Source organism: Lagopus muta, chromosome 4 (assembly GCF_023343835.1).
Source record: "Lagopus muta isolate bLagMut1 chromosome 4, bLagMut1 primary, whole genome shotgun sequence".
In the NCBI taxonomy this organism is placed as follows: Eukaryota; Metazoa; Chordata; class Aves; order Galliformes; family Phasianidae; genus Lagopus; species Lagopus muta.
Window position 1 is genome coordinate 68,089,931 of NC_064436.1, and position 15,419 is coordinate 68,105,349.

Sequence of the window (15,419 nt, forward strand, 5' to 3'; positions counted from 1 at the left end):
GAGAAAGATTTCGTAGTGTGGTTGGTAGCAAGGTGTCTGAAATATTGCAGCAATGCACAGGCAGAGAGGCTGAATACTATAGCCAACAACTATTCCAGTAGACTCAAGAGATATAAAAGCCCTGGTTTAAGAAGCAGAGGAGACTTCATTTGAAACATGGCTTTCAAATCTGGCTGTTTGTGGTCAGAAAAATCTTGAAAAGGTATAAGGAGCTGTCTCAATCAGGGCGACTGAGAACCCTTATGAGACAAGGAGCTGGGGAAAGTTAAGCTTACTGGTCAAAGATAAGAAAAGTCAAGGAGATACATGCTTGTCCTCAATCAGTACCTCAGTGGAACAAATTCTGGGGGGGGGAGAGAGAGGGGGAAAGATCTTTTTAAACTAAAGAACAATCTTGGAACAAGAACAATTGGATTTAACTGCTCAAGAGTACCTTTGAGCTGGTAACAAATAGATTTTGTACTCTAATACTGAGAAAGTTTTGGAACTGTATTTTTGTAGGAGAGGAAGAAAGAATGACTTTGTAATAACTGCCATGTGGGATTCAAGTATAGTTTTCATCTCTTTCACAAGAAGACAGGAAAGTCTTTCTTAGCAATGTACTGTAATATCTTTCTAGGAAATTCTGGCTAAATGTTTATCACTGAATCTGCAAAGCAATACAACAGTGATTTATCTTTTGGAAGATTATAGGATGGAAAACTATGGCTTCACTTAGAAATTTTCATTTAGTTTCTTATCATAGAGCACATTGAGAAAACAATTTCATCTGAAGAGCCATGGGAATGGCTCCACAGTTCTCACTCACCCTGATGAGCTCTACATGGCTCACCCTGACTGGTAATCCCTGAGTGAGCCCTCCTCTCCAAGCTGCACAAGTTCAGATGTTCTTATCACCTAACCTCACCCCTGACTCTTCTCTGTTCAGATGAAAAGTGTTGCTGCAGGCTTTTAGCGTGCAGTACAGAAAGGAGCTGTTTGATGTGACCCTGCACATAGCAGGGGAGCTTGAAACTAGATGATCGTCACGGTCCTTTTCAACCCAGGCCATTCTATGATTCTATGAACTGGCAGTTTCACCTATAAGGAACAAAACTTTCTGTTTTTTAAGACCTTTTCATTTGTAGTTTAACACATGGACTACGTAGATGTCCTCTAATTACTACTTTTAAACATGTATAACAAACTACTAGAAAGAAACATATTGCTAATCTAGAGCATTTTTTCTTCTAAATTAGGAAGAAGTATGTAAGTCTAGGGCACTGTGAGAGCTGTTCACCCAAAAGTTATGTCATATCCCTTAACGTCTTCCATTTTACTGGTGTTACCACTCACTTGTCATCTACTTTTTAAGGTTGCACTTGCTATGTGCCCTTTCCAGAGATTGCTCTTCTTCTGGGAAAGATTTTTCGAATTGGGATGCTCTTCTTAAACTTCATCTCCTGTTTTTCCATCTTCAATCCTTATTTAATGAACGTAAAGGATAGCTAATCCTGTATCCACATCTCTCTGTGGCCAGATTGGATAAATTGGAATATTTAGAGGCAGATTTAGAAAAAAGTAAATTCAAAAGTCCCAAAGTAATTGTTTATTGAGTTTATTGAGTTTATTGAGTTTATTGAGTATAACAAAGCAACAACCACTGTCACTGTTATTCCAGGTGAGCCCAACATTCAGCTCACAGTTTTGTTTTAGGAGGATGATACTGAGAGGAATGTTGTTTATGATGGGAATAAAATAAGCGGGATCTGATTCAGAGTCAAACTTCAGAGAGGGGTCCTATTTCATATTTTATTTTGAAAGATAGTTCATTTGGACCTACTTTCAAAGGCAGACTTTAACTAAAAGCACATTGGGTGGATTTGTACAGAAGTGGCTAGCTCTTAGAAGGTCAGCTGTCTTGTGAGTAGCAAGTCATGGGAAAATTGTGCTATTGTGGGTTACATAAGCATAACAAAGCTTTCATCTCTAATTACTATTTAATTTGTCCTTTTTGAATAGACTGTATAATTCTGTTGGCCTTCAAGGCTTTAGTGAACATGTTTTTGTCTTTTTGCTAGTGAAAGATGCTCCCCAGCAAGAAAAGAACATTATGAGACCTGTTTCTTCACTTCCATGGGCAGAGGAGAGAATACAGTACAAAGGGAAGAGAGCACAAAGCTGGAGCACAAATTGCATCAGGTAAAGGTCAACCAGGATTCTAGGAGATACTAAATTTAAGCCCAGGAATTCTTTGTTTGTTTATGAAACTGTGCAGAGGGCATGTCTCAAAATGATTGCTGCATAAATGGAGTATTAGTAGTTGTCTGTGAAGAATAAGGAGGTCTTGGGCTGTACATAGTATTTAGACAGACAAAGATGATAAATTTTCCTGGCTGTTCCAGAAACTGGAGAAAACATTTGATCCATTCTCAGATTCAAAGCCTGGAAGCAAGATCAGCTGTAGAGAAAAATGAAAGGAAATGGAAATAGATTGCTAGACTGGAAGATTAAACTGGTATCACCATACATCAATATATATCTGTAGAGATGTGCTATTGGACACGTTACAATATAGATTTAAGGGGTTAGATGGACTTTTGGCCATAGCTATGCTCATGTTATTTTGTTATCATAGAATCATAGAATCACAGTATGGTCTAGGTTGAAAAGGACCACAATGATCATCTAGTTTCAACCCTCTGCTATGTGCAGGGTCCAGATCTTTCAGCCCAGAGCCACATCCAGCCTGGCCTTGAATGCCTCCAGGGATGGGGCATCCACAAGCTCCTTGGGCAACCTGTTCCAGCGTGTCACCACCCTCTGAGTGAAAATCTTCCTCCTAACATCTAACCTAAACTTTCCCTGTTTCAGTTTAAAACCATTCCCCCCAGTCCTGTCTTGTTATAGACAAGAGCAAAAGTGCTCTTTTCCTTCTGAGCTCTAACATGTCCTGTACTGGATAAAATTCAAGCGGCTGAATCAAAGACTTGACATGACCCCATCAAACTGAACCAGAAATAAAGAAATAGTCCCAGTAACTGGATATGAGAAATGCAGTCTAAGGTCCATATAAACAAAGTTGCAGTAAAGCTACCAACATTCAGTAACAGCATCATTAGTTCAGGTGTAGTATCATGTAAGGCAGTTTCATTGGCACAACAGCGACTTTTGGAGCAAATAGTTAGTTGGAAGTGTGCCCAAATGCAGTGCATTTCTAAGGTTTGTTTTGTTTTGTTTTGTTTTTTAATGGGTTGTAATAAAGGTAAAAAAAATATTTTACAAGGCAGGAAATCGAGGCATTGCTCCTTGCTGTAACTGTGGTCTTGGACTATGAATCAGTCAATTCTTCCTATTTTGCTAGTTGGGATTGTACACACTGTACTGCAAGCTTTGAAGGAAAAGTCATCTAAAGAACAAAAAGTCCCATGGGTGTTGCCAGTGGTACATGGCCTGGTGGCTGTAATGATTGCACTATTATGGTGCTGTCTGATCCGTTCAAGTTTTCTGCAGAGGTTCATCACTTTTTATCCTAAAGACATGTCCAGATACTCCCTCCTGTACAGATGATAATATTTCAGATATCAATGTGTTAATTTCTATAGATACTTACTTTATAATAAGCTTCTTTTTTCCTTTCTGGGTATTTTTCTTTTCTTGCCACAGAGTACATAGAAATGATTATATCTTTTTTTCTTTATTAAGCAGGACAGAGCTAAAAATGAGCTCATTGTATTTATTACAGGAATGTTAAAATATTTAAAAATATATATTTTTTCCACTGAAGTGTTTCAGAAGAGACTTAGACTACAATATTTATAAGTCTTGGCTCTGTAGAGACATAGACACATGCTTAACAGCTAAATGTAAGGTGACCACTTTTGCTTATGTATTTGAAACTTAATGTGCTATGTAAGAATAACTGAAATAACTACCTTTCAAGGAGCAAAACAAGGATGTGTATTTTCCCAACAGGTCTATTTTTCTTAATACCTACTGTCATTTGCTTTGAAGACTAACAAACGATTCCTTGGAAATGCTTTCTCAGACTAAAAAATTAATGATTAGGACATGTTCTGTATATACTTTCATCATGCAAAAACAGCATGAAAACACTATTTTGTGCACAAATATCTGGGGAAACATCTGCTGTGTTTCATTGTAGGTAACTACTCTGTCATTCCCCTCCCGTTCTGAGTTTTTCCATCCTGGTTTCCTGTATTTGAGAAAAAGATAATTTATATAACAGATTATTAAAGCACAGCATTTTATGTTATTTTCCAAACAGTATTTTTTTTTCAGTTATCATAGATCTTTTATCATTTTAAGACTACAGTGTATATCTTCACCTGCAACACAGTTAGTGTTCATTATTACCTTGAGATTCCATTTTTCTATGTTTGTCTTCCTGTGTTTGCCTTTCAGCTTTGGATATTCTCCTCCAGAGATTATTGTATCAGACTGAGTTTCTGTTTCTCAGTTACATAGCTAACACAGAAACTGGGAAAGAGAGAGCATGTGCATTTTCAGTTCTTCTAACAGTTGTACGTGTTTCTGCCTTTGCTTCTCATAGCTCAGGGAAAAAGTAGAAATTTGTTGGAAGTTTGCATTTAGAAAATAAACTTGATGATTCCTTCAGTATCCTTCAGTAACATCTATCACTAAATAATACGTATTTGTTCTTCTTAGCTATGAGTCTTGCAAATTCAGGCTGAAGATGTGAATGAATACTGCTTGTTCTACTAAGGCGAAAGGTAATTTACATCAATGAACTCCAAGTAACTCCAAAGTAAAGAAGATCTCTTTCTGAACATGTTTTTGAGATCAATACGTTTGAGCAGAAAACAAAAATTTACAATATCTCCTGGCTTAAATTAGTTTCTTTGTTACTTACAACATTTTGACAAATAGTGCTTTTTGTAGTAGGGATTTTATTAGAAATTTCTGAGTACTAAAAACCATGCCCCAGCTCTGGAACACTCAGTATTTTATTAAATAATCTCTGTTTTCAAACAGAGAGGACCAGAAGTTGAAAGAAAATTTAAAGACACAGTTCCACAAATTTTAGTACAACTCAGATTGATAATACATATTAAACCAACCGAGATCATGAAGATCTAAATTAGTCTGGACCAGAAAGAATAAATAATCTTGTTGCTTTATATCTCATTCAAGATGTCTTAATTAAGACTAGGCTTGTAGGTGACATGCTTGGGTACATACATGAATGAGGGAAAAGATTCATGTGCCTGACTACTGCAGGCAGGAGATGGCATTTCTTTTTGTTTCTTTTCAACCTCCTCGTAGAGGAATTGTTTAAACCTGTCATCCCAGTGACCATGCTGGTCGTTGAGGTATTCGCATCCAATCAACTTGGCTTTATTTAGTGATATGAGAGGATAGATGAGATTAAACTTTCTCTTTTTCTTCAGGGTTTTCTTTTTGGTTTAATGCACCCAAGGTGTTGTAGAGAAATATAACTACCAGAGGGGTGTTCTGCCCAAACAAGAAGTTCATCTCCTTAGTGGTTCCGATTCAAGTTGGGATAGATAATACTTACTTACTGGAATAATAAGCATTATTAATGAATGTCCTGAAGATGTCCAAAACTTGGGGGATTTCAGGTGAGACATGCATTTGAAATTAACAAATTCAGGCAGTGAGAGCTCAAAAAGAACCATCAGATCATTTAGAGCAGAGATTGGCCAAATTCCCATCAATGACACTTTCAGATGCCCAAAAGATGTATGTGTGTTTCAGTGAGCTGAGGGAAAGAAGCTTATCCTTTAACCCCATTAATGGGGCTGGATTTACTAGGTACTCAGAGCTTGTAAATTACCCAAAGTACTTAGCCAAAGTCACATGTCAGTTTCAACATATGCAGTTCTGGTATAGGGGATGTATTTCAAACAAGCTTGTAAGCCTGCATGTCTCTGCAGATTGGAGGGGAGTTGGACTAGATGACCTTCAATGGTCCCTTCCAATTCAAATGCTTCTATGATTCTTATGCAACTGAAAACATACCATTAATGCATTTCTGTATAAGAAAAATCCCACTATTTTCTTTTCCTCTGCATTGTTCTTGAATAAAGCCTGTCTTCCTGAAAATCACTCATTCTTTATGCAAAGCTGATATATAAGCCATTTACCTGGGTATGTCGCTCAAGTCACTTTTACAATGGATAATTTATTCCTCTTTTAAATCTGTCTCTAGTTTGCTCTGTTCAAATTTGCTCCAGCTAGTTGAAAATCATTTCATTCCTTTGGGTTTTATCTCTGCGCAGTTACTTACATACTTGAACCGAAGAATATCTCCATTATCTTCTCTGATAATAGTAAAGGTTTAACCTTATTCTCTCTCTCTTATGAGATATTTAAAATCTGAATCATCTGCCTTTCTTTTTTTTTCCAAGACTGTCTTGATGGAGGAAAGCAACATATCACAGGACTGTCAAAGACAGAAGCAGTTAAGAATGTCAGTTCAGTGTTCAGAGCCAAATTAAGGAAGCTCTAAGGACAAAATACCCACTAGACTTCTGTAAATAGATTACAAACGTCCTCCTAGTGGAAATAAGGTTCAATGCTGGGAAAAGAGTGTTGATTCCGATGACAGCCATGAGATTCCAGATGAAAAAGAAAATTAATAAGAATAATAAAACATTCATGCTGTGCCCCAAGCCGCAAGATAGGTTTACATTCTTTCATTTTTCTTTTTTTTTTTTTTCTTCCAAGAATCGTCCAAATTAAGAATACAGAGAAACAAATAATAACAATCCACAAGTTATGGTACCCAACAGTTAATGGAATCAAAACCCAAAGTTAAAAAACAATAGATAAATAACTAAATAAGAGACCTTAAGGTTACCAGTTGGCTTCAAACTGAAGTTTTAACTGAAGTTCAAAGTGGAAAATGTGGATTTATCTCAAGGGACAACAGATAAAGATCTGCCACCTGCCCTGAAGATTCAAAGCAAATTAAAATGAGAGCCTCTCTGGGGATTAATTGATGCCCTTAGAAGGAGCCTTACGATTGTAACAAAATGCTTTGGGGCATTTTGAACTAAATCCCAGTTTAGAAATAAATGATCCAAACTTTGTTTTCTGTTATCCCACAATAAACCCCTTGTAATTCTCCTGATAAATCTTGTCTCCTGCGTCTTCACCCTAACTAAAATGTTAACAAACCGTGATGTTGTGAGATTACAACAAAAGTGGTAGAAAAATGTACTCCCAACACAGCAAATCTAGGAATTAGGTTAAAAACACTTTTAACTATTGGCCTGTCAGCTTCAGGACAGAGAGAGAGAAAAAAAAATACAAAAACTGAGGTAAAATTTGCAGCGGAATCAAACAGTTTCATGAACAGTGAATAAAAAATAAAGAAAATTAAAGAAAAAATGCTGGCTTTTGAGAAACACAGACCTTGAAATGGCTGTATGACTGTCCTGAAAAGAGCCAGTTTGACAGCTCAGAGCAATTTAATCATTCATGCTCATTTGTTTTCCATGGTTCGTTTAACCAGCTATGTGCAAACTTGGAGCTAATGCTCTTGAAATACTGACAGCAAGAAGAGAGGAGGAAGAATGAGAGTGTGCAAACAAAGTCTGCCTCGAATATATACATATCCATTTACAAGAAATTTTGAATAATCTCAGCTTTTATTTAACATTCTACAAGGATGCAGGGAGAGATGTAGAACAATGTTGTTTTTTTTCATTCAGGTCACAATTAACTGAGTGACATCCTCACAGCCAACTGATGGTGTCACCATCCATCCACTGAGCCTTGGTACCTTTTTGGAACGTCCCTTTTATCAGACAAAGACATTTAGACATCCATCGCTTCGTATAACACTCATGCTGGCATGACCTGAAGCTTTCCTCCCTCTTGTAAAACTGTGTCTGAGCTATAAAAACACATCTGCATGTGGCCAGTTGGCACAGCTCAGCTGGCATACAGTAACTTGGTCCTTGGGAGGCAATACCTCAGGGACCACAGGCACCAGCCTGAGTTCCTTGAGATGTTGCAACATCCCTGAGTGATCCATTAGACATTCACGTGTTATTTGAACACCTGATTATCAGATGCAATAACTAACAGAAACAAAGAACAGCTTTCTAGCATCAAACCTTTTATACTAATGAAACCTCACAGGAAAACAGAACTGCTGGAAGGAGAAATGGAAGAACATAAAGTCAGCATGAAGAAATAGGGGAGGAGAGGAAAAGAAAGGGAAAGGGAAAGGGAAAGGGAAAGGGAAAGGGAAAGGGAAAGGGAAAGGGAAAGGGAAAGGGAAAGGGAAAGGAGGGAAGGGGAAGGGGAAGGGGAAGGGGAAGGGGAAGGGGAAGGGGAAGGGGAAGGGGAAGGGGAAGGGGAAGGGGAAGGGGAAGGGGAAGGGGAAGGGGAAGGGGAAGGGGAAGGGGAAGGGGAAGGGGAAGGGGAAGGGGAAGGGGAAGGAGAGACGGGGAAGGGGAAAGGGAACGGAATGGGAAGGGAAAGGGGAAGTGAAAGGGGAAGGGAGAAAAAAAATTATGAGAAAATCATCAGGAAGTTAAAAAAGCACACAAATCAAAGAAATAATCGAAAAAAATAACACTATTGCCGAAGTTAAACCGTTGCACATAGGCTCATGAGGTAGAGACTTGAAAAATGTGCAGGTGTGAGGTTGCAGAAGAAAAATGTTACCCTTGAGGTCATTCAAATGGAAGCTTTTAATGATTTAAAGATCTTCAGCCTTTTCAGCAGGACAGGACTTCAGAGCATCTTTTGCAAACATTTGACTTTCTTCCCATTCAAAAGATCATGTTTCTGCCAGCCTAAGAACAGCCCCAAATTATAAAGTCAAAATTTGTAATTAATATTAAAGTTGTGCTTAATCACTCAACACAAAGGGAAGTATGATATGGTCGTGTAGGCTGGAAGGTCTTTCCTGGTACTATATTCCAGTATCTAAATTAAAGTCTGTCAAAAATCATAGTATGCCCGAAGAATCTTCTCTAGTAGATAAAAAATACATTAAATATTTAATAGAAAATCAGAAATGTTGGCTGTGCCCCTTTAAAATAACATGTTGTTGGGCCCCTATGTGACATGGATTTCAACTGTTTTGCAGCAGTAGATATCAGCTAAACAAAACAGTATTATTTCTGAATATATTTGGATAAATAAATGACACAGTTATTATGACTACGGCACTCTGAGTGTGTTCCTGCTGTAGGATTTCATCCAGAAAGTCTTCATACAAAGCACTGGGAAATTGTTGTGGCCAGATGAGTGCAGAACAACAACAAATGAAGGCCAGCAAAGTGGGAAGATGAAAGCTTCATGGCAATGTGACTGTCTTACATCTCCATGGCTGCACATCTTCAAAGTAAACTGAAAGCAGATGAACCTGTGAGCAGAGCGCTGCTCAGGGCTGGGAGCTCTGCTGCTGGCACCCAACCATGCTCCTGGGGAGACGGAAGAGTGGCTCCATCAACCTTCTTCCCCTTGCCAGGACTCCTTGTTCTTTTCGCCTGAGGCTATTCAAATGATTTAGACACATTTAACCTCTCCATGCCCCTGCAAGGCAGGTTTCTGTTGTATTCTGTGATGGGGAAACCAAAGTCTGGGAGGTCAATCTGAGAGCAAAGTTCCTCATTCCTGTATAACATCACCCCTCTCTTCCTGTACTCTTTGTTCTGTTAAGTTAGACAGGAAGATATAAAATTAAATATTTAGAGGTAGTAAATATTGAATCAATCTTAATACATACCTTCTCTCAGCTGTATTCTGTTCTTCGTGCTTTCTCTATTTCGTTTGCTCCTTTTGCCTCTTCCCTCCCTTCATCCCCCACATGGTTTATGCTTTCATTTTTATCCTTGTAAGTCAGACTTCTGTTGCTTCCTCCTCTCTTTTATCAACAACCCAAGTAGTATGTAATGTTTTCCATTCACACTGTCTTTAGGAACATTAGAAATTCTTGAGGCATAAACGCTCTAATCCGTTCTAAGACCCCCTCCACACCTTTCCAGTATCGGAGCTTACATGGTCCTTACATCACTCAGTGATCCCAGGATATGGGACAGGCTGCCCAAGGTAGTGGGCATGGCCCCAAGTTGCTGGAGCTCAGGGAGCACTGTGACACCTCTCTCAAGGGTTTGGGTAGTCCTGTGTGCAGCTGTGAGCTGGACTCAGTGATCCTTGTGGGTCTCTTACAACTGGGATATTCTCTGTTTCTATAAGGCTGTTGTGGAAATTAGTACCTATCCCTCTTCCATTCAGGGATAATTAGATGAGTGTAGGAAGTGAGGAACGAAAGAGCTCAACCATCTTTTGGAGCATGCAGGAAAGGGCGCCCATTTTCCTGTATCTCAGGTTGTGCAAGTGAAATATTACTGAAAGGGTTGTGTCCAGATCCTCATTAAAGCAAGAAAACAACCCCTAACACAAAGGCATCTAAAAGCTCACATCTCCTTATTTATTGAAATGCATTGCATACAGCCGAACCTCCAACATTTTGTGTTTTATCATCACTTTGCAAACTCTTGTTTGGTATCTGTAAACTTCACAAGGAAAACTGTGAGCGGGCTGACACTTGTGTGACAATTCTGCAGCTGACTCTCTTTTATTCCAGTGAAAGTTATCCTATAATTTTGGAAGCTGCAGGTTAGTTTCAATAAGATGTTTATTCAGGTCTTTCTTTTCTATTCAGCAAATTTGTCCTCTGTTCCTACTCAGAGACAAACAAAGGCAGATGTGTCCAATTCCACAAAATGTTCAGCTACAGGATTTCACCACTGTTCTGGATAATTGAATATTAGTGGCTCTATGCTGTGTTTCTGTTCCCCAACTTCTTGCATAGAATCACAGAGAGCAGTCAGTAAGGGATAAAGGCTTTTCTTGCTTCCAGCTAGATCAGTCCATCTACAGCTGAACAAGAGTGTATGAAAAACATTTGTCCTTTAACCCATTGAGCTAAACAACAACAATAACAAAAGAAATGCATATACAGAAAGAATACTGAGAACAGATGATTTTGACCTGAGCAGCTGTTGGGAGTCAGAGTGTTGTTAATTTTGGAGTTCCCAACCAAGGCATGGAATGCCTTCTTTTTTGTCCTCAGTTTTGTGTCAGAGGTTCAAAGCAATTCCAGTGACCTGGGAGTTATATTCATAGCTCAGAAATTTTCTTAGTTTCTCCAGACAAACAGGCAGTGTTAAAAGCGAAGGAAAACTAATCCTGGAGCAACAATGTATAACACAAAAGAACTTGGGCACGTGGTGCCAACTGCCACCAATGTGCCCAAAGTGAGGGACTTCAGTTCTTGTTAGCCCACTGATCCCAACAGAATTGTATTTATCAGTCACTCATGGAGCATTTCAGATCCCAAACAAAGCAATCACTTGGTCCTGGAGCTGGGAGATTTCCCTTCATTTTTATGTTTCGTGTCTAATTTCCTTACAGTGTGGTCAATTTTTTTATTATAGATTTTGTTTTTACGGTGCTGGGCACCCCTGGCTTATTAATGGCACTTAGAATACTGCAGACTTATTAGCATAGTCTGTGATACAGGGGCGGTTTTTGGAACACTGTTCCTCTTTAATTTCAGTGCTGTCAGTTTGGAGCAGTTGGAAAGGATTTTAAAGGCAGGCTGGAAGCAGCACGTGTGGAACAAATCAGAAAGATGACTGTCCTGACAAGAAGAGATTGAACTTTATTCTGTGCTTCATACTAAGACGCTAGGGGGAGCGTCTGTCCTTTTCCTGCCAAAACCCCTTAAAACTAAAGGGAAACTTTCTGCAAGCAGTGAGTTAAACAGAATTCATTTCTAATCATACAGAATCATTTGAGGTGCATAAAGCCAACAGTGAGTCATCACATCCACATATCACCATAGCCCTGGATCTACAGCAGTGTTAAATGACTAAAAGAAAATACTGAGGTGCTAGTAAATTCATCTAGTCGGTCCTGATGTCTGATACACTAAAATAAGACTCTAAATGAATAGAAGTGATCTGGTAGAGATGTAAAGCTTATAACATTCTAGTTGCAGAAAGCAAGTGATAGTACTGCAAATCTTAGGGAGAGATGACTGTGCATACCTTTATTTAAATGTATTTTATATTAAAATGTTTCTAAATCTGATTATACATATATTTGCATTCACAAGTGAAGATATAAAATAATATCTGAAGAAAAATTAACTCTTCTAATTAAAACTAAGGGTACATTTCAGTCCATGTTGCCTGTCTTCACCAGCTGCATGGCTAAAAGGCTGAAATGGATCTTTATCTTAAAGCAGGTAAATGATCATCATGCTACATAGCTTTTTGATCTCTTTCTTTGTGATCTTCTGCAAATGCCATTCAGAGGAGAAGTCATTAACAGAAAAGGAGAGCAGCAGAGTATGGGCCAGGATTTGCAATTTGTCAGCTTGTTCGACTATCAAAGGAGCCTTAAGCACAACAGCGGTATGCGTAGGAACTAAAAGATAAGAGATTTCTTAACAAGCACATGCCAGTAATTTGAGAGGCTAATTGGTGTAGGAAGCAACACCCCAAAAGTTCTTGCAGAGATTACATGGAAATTAATTAAATTGATTTAAAACACTTCTGAACATCAGCTATCATAAGCGACAGTTTGGGGTTGGATCATAAAATAAGCGATTAAGTGGAAGTAAATGCAATTGGATTTGGATAACTAAATCATAGACAGCTGAAAGAGGATGGACTAGTGTGATTAGAATCATTTTGAAGGGCAAGTGAAATGAGAGGATCTTTCCAATTCTTATATTCAGTCAGTATCTTTTTTCATGTGGACATTGTTATTGAGACAGCAAGCTGTAAGAAATAGGTGTAAAAATGAACACATTATTTAGCAAATGAAGACCCTTCTATATATATGCCCCTTTTTCTTTTACAACAGTGAAAAAGGAAAGAAATCAGAGCACAGCAGTAAAGTGGGAAGGTTTCCTTACAAGATGTACCTCACAGTGTCTTTAGTCATCAAATCTTTTACAGAATTCCAGGAAGGATTAAACATTCATATAGACACAGCAAGAGATAAGGTACTGTGACATGAAGAAAAAGTAGTTGCTCGAGTGGGCTAGATAATCTGTTCTCCAGAGCTGAGATCAACAGCATCCTTTTCATCCTTCTAAATTGCCTCATCTCACAAACTGCTTGCTAGTTTCTGTACAACAACAAAGATTTACTTCCAGCATGTTTTTCCTACAGAGCTCGGTGTTACAGTTTTACCTTCCTTTGAAGAAATTGAAGCTTGGTAATGTAGGATGCTGTTCTTCTGTCCTATCTTACTGTTTCTAAAATTAGTTACATCTTTACAGGTGTGCACAGAAATGTGAATAGCTTTCCTTCAGGTATACAAGCTGGAGATTTACAAGGTGCTTGTGTTCAGTTTTGCTGGTGAATAGATTAAAACAGAGTGATGTTCATAAAAGGTTTATAGTCTTCTCAAGTTGAACTTAAAGAAATATGAGGGATCGTGTAAGACTTATTGCAGTAATTCAGTAGAACAATTAGTCAGCAACAGTTCTTGGAGCCAGACTTTGAAGAAATCTCCACTACCAAGTTATACTGTCTCTTCTTTCCCCCAAAGTTTGAGTGTACACAGCCACTGCATGAGAAAATGTAGTGGCTTGAGTGACATTTAAGATTCATTATTTGCAGGACTTAATAGCCAAACACCTACAGACTTCAAAATTCAAGGATACAGAGGTGGAAAAAGAGAAGCCCAGAAAGAGATCCCCAGAACTGCCTATGCCAAGTAGCAACATATGTTATGGACAAATATCAGTCACTCATTTAGAGTAGAGTTATGATCAGCAATCACTGCCCTTTCTGGAGCCACTATTATCTTCTAAATACTCATAGATAAGTAATGGAGGCAGGTATGATGAAAGGGCTGGCAAGGCTTCATGATGCGCAATAGGCATCGTGGAGGAAGATAAGCCATGCTTGAGGTATGAAGAAGAAATCTGTTAAATTAAACGTTTTGGGAGAGATTGGAAATGTCATCCCTTTTGATTCCTCAATATTGCCAACCTGGTATCTAGATGACCCTGGGAGAAACATTTTCACACTCTTCCCTACACTGTTTTTTTGTGAGCAGTAGTGCAGTTCCCTACAATGCAGCTTATTCTTCAGCTTGATAATTTTACTCTGAAAAATGTCTCCTGAGCAAATTACAAGATCTATCTTGTTGTGATTTAAATCATTTCTCCTTTTCCACATACAGAAAACGAGAGAAGTGTGTTTCCTATATTTTGTTTCTACTTTTATCTCTGCAGAAGACTCATTAGATCTTCTCTGTCTTCATTATTATCCATAACTTTAGGCTCATTGCTTAGAGTCTCACACTGATTTTCAAAATACTTGAGAGATGTACAGCCAAGACGTAAATTAACGCAATCAGCTACACAATTGGAGCTACATTTCAGGCAATTATGCAGTTCCTTCTCTGTAGTCAGTTGGAAATGAATATGTATATGTGAAGCTCTCTGTTGATGACTAAGACAGCCGTGGGGCAATTACTCAAATGGAGATCTCTGCATGGGAGAGCAACGATTGTCTAACAGATGTTTGGTACTGCTCAAGATGTTTCAGTGTACATGAGACATCTGCATGGAGCTGACAGATGTGCACAACCTATGGGGATTCCTGTGCCATTCTGTACTGTTTACAAAATTTCCCAAATTAATTTCACCCCCCCTTTTTTCTGGTTTTTCAATGAACACTAGCTCTTTCCACTACATGAATCTCCACTAAAATGCACATATTTATTTTATACAGTTACAGAAAGACTCTTTCAGAACCCTCAAAATTAAGTACTTATTAACATTCTACTAACTTATTTCCAAATTTCCAAATGTTTTTGGAAATTTTAAGTCATGAAAATTGTTATAGACTTTATTGCTCGTGCAAGCAAGTCTTTAGCAGCAGAAGCTCCTGCTACCTTTCCCATTATTGATCCTCTTGAAAGGTATGGGGACAGCAGTCATAGCCTCTCTCACAGGTTGTTCTTCTTTGAGAAATAAGAACTTTCAGTTCTAATGGTATTACTTCTCTCCATGATTTGTATGTCTGAGTTTTCCTTACCACATTTATTTTTACCAGTACTAGTATAGCTGACCGTACTGGTAAACAGGACAGAACTTCTAAGTGTAAAAACCTTGCAAATTTCAAGAGCAAAATTTGTGTTTTACTACCATTTCTGTTATACTGGTACTTCAGCCATTATCCCATTCCTAGTGTCCTTACCTGTTCTGTCTTAGTCACATTTATCACTTCTTGGTAATGCAAACATCACATTAAAGTCACACATCCTACCTGTTTGGAGTGTGTCACATTTTCTTTCCACCACTGTAACTATTGTGCCATTTCCTGTTCTTTCATTCCTATTATCCACCTTCTCATTCCATTAAGTGATTTTGTTGCAAA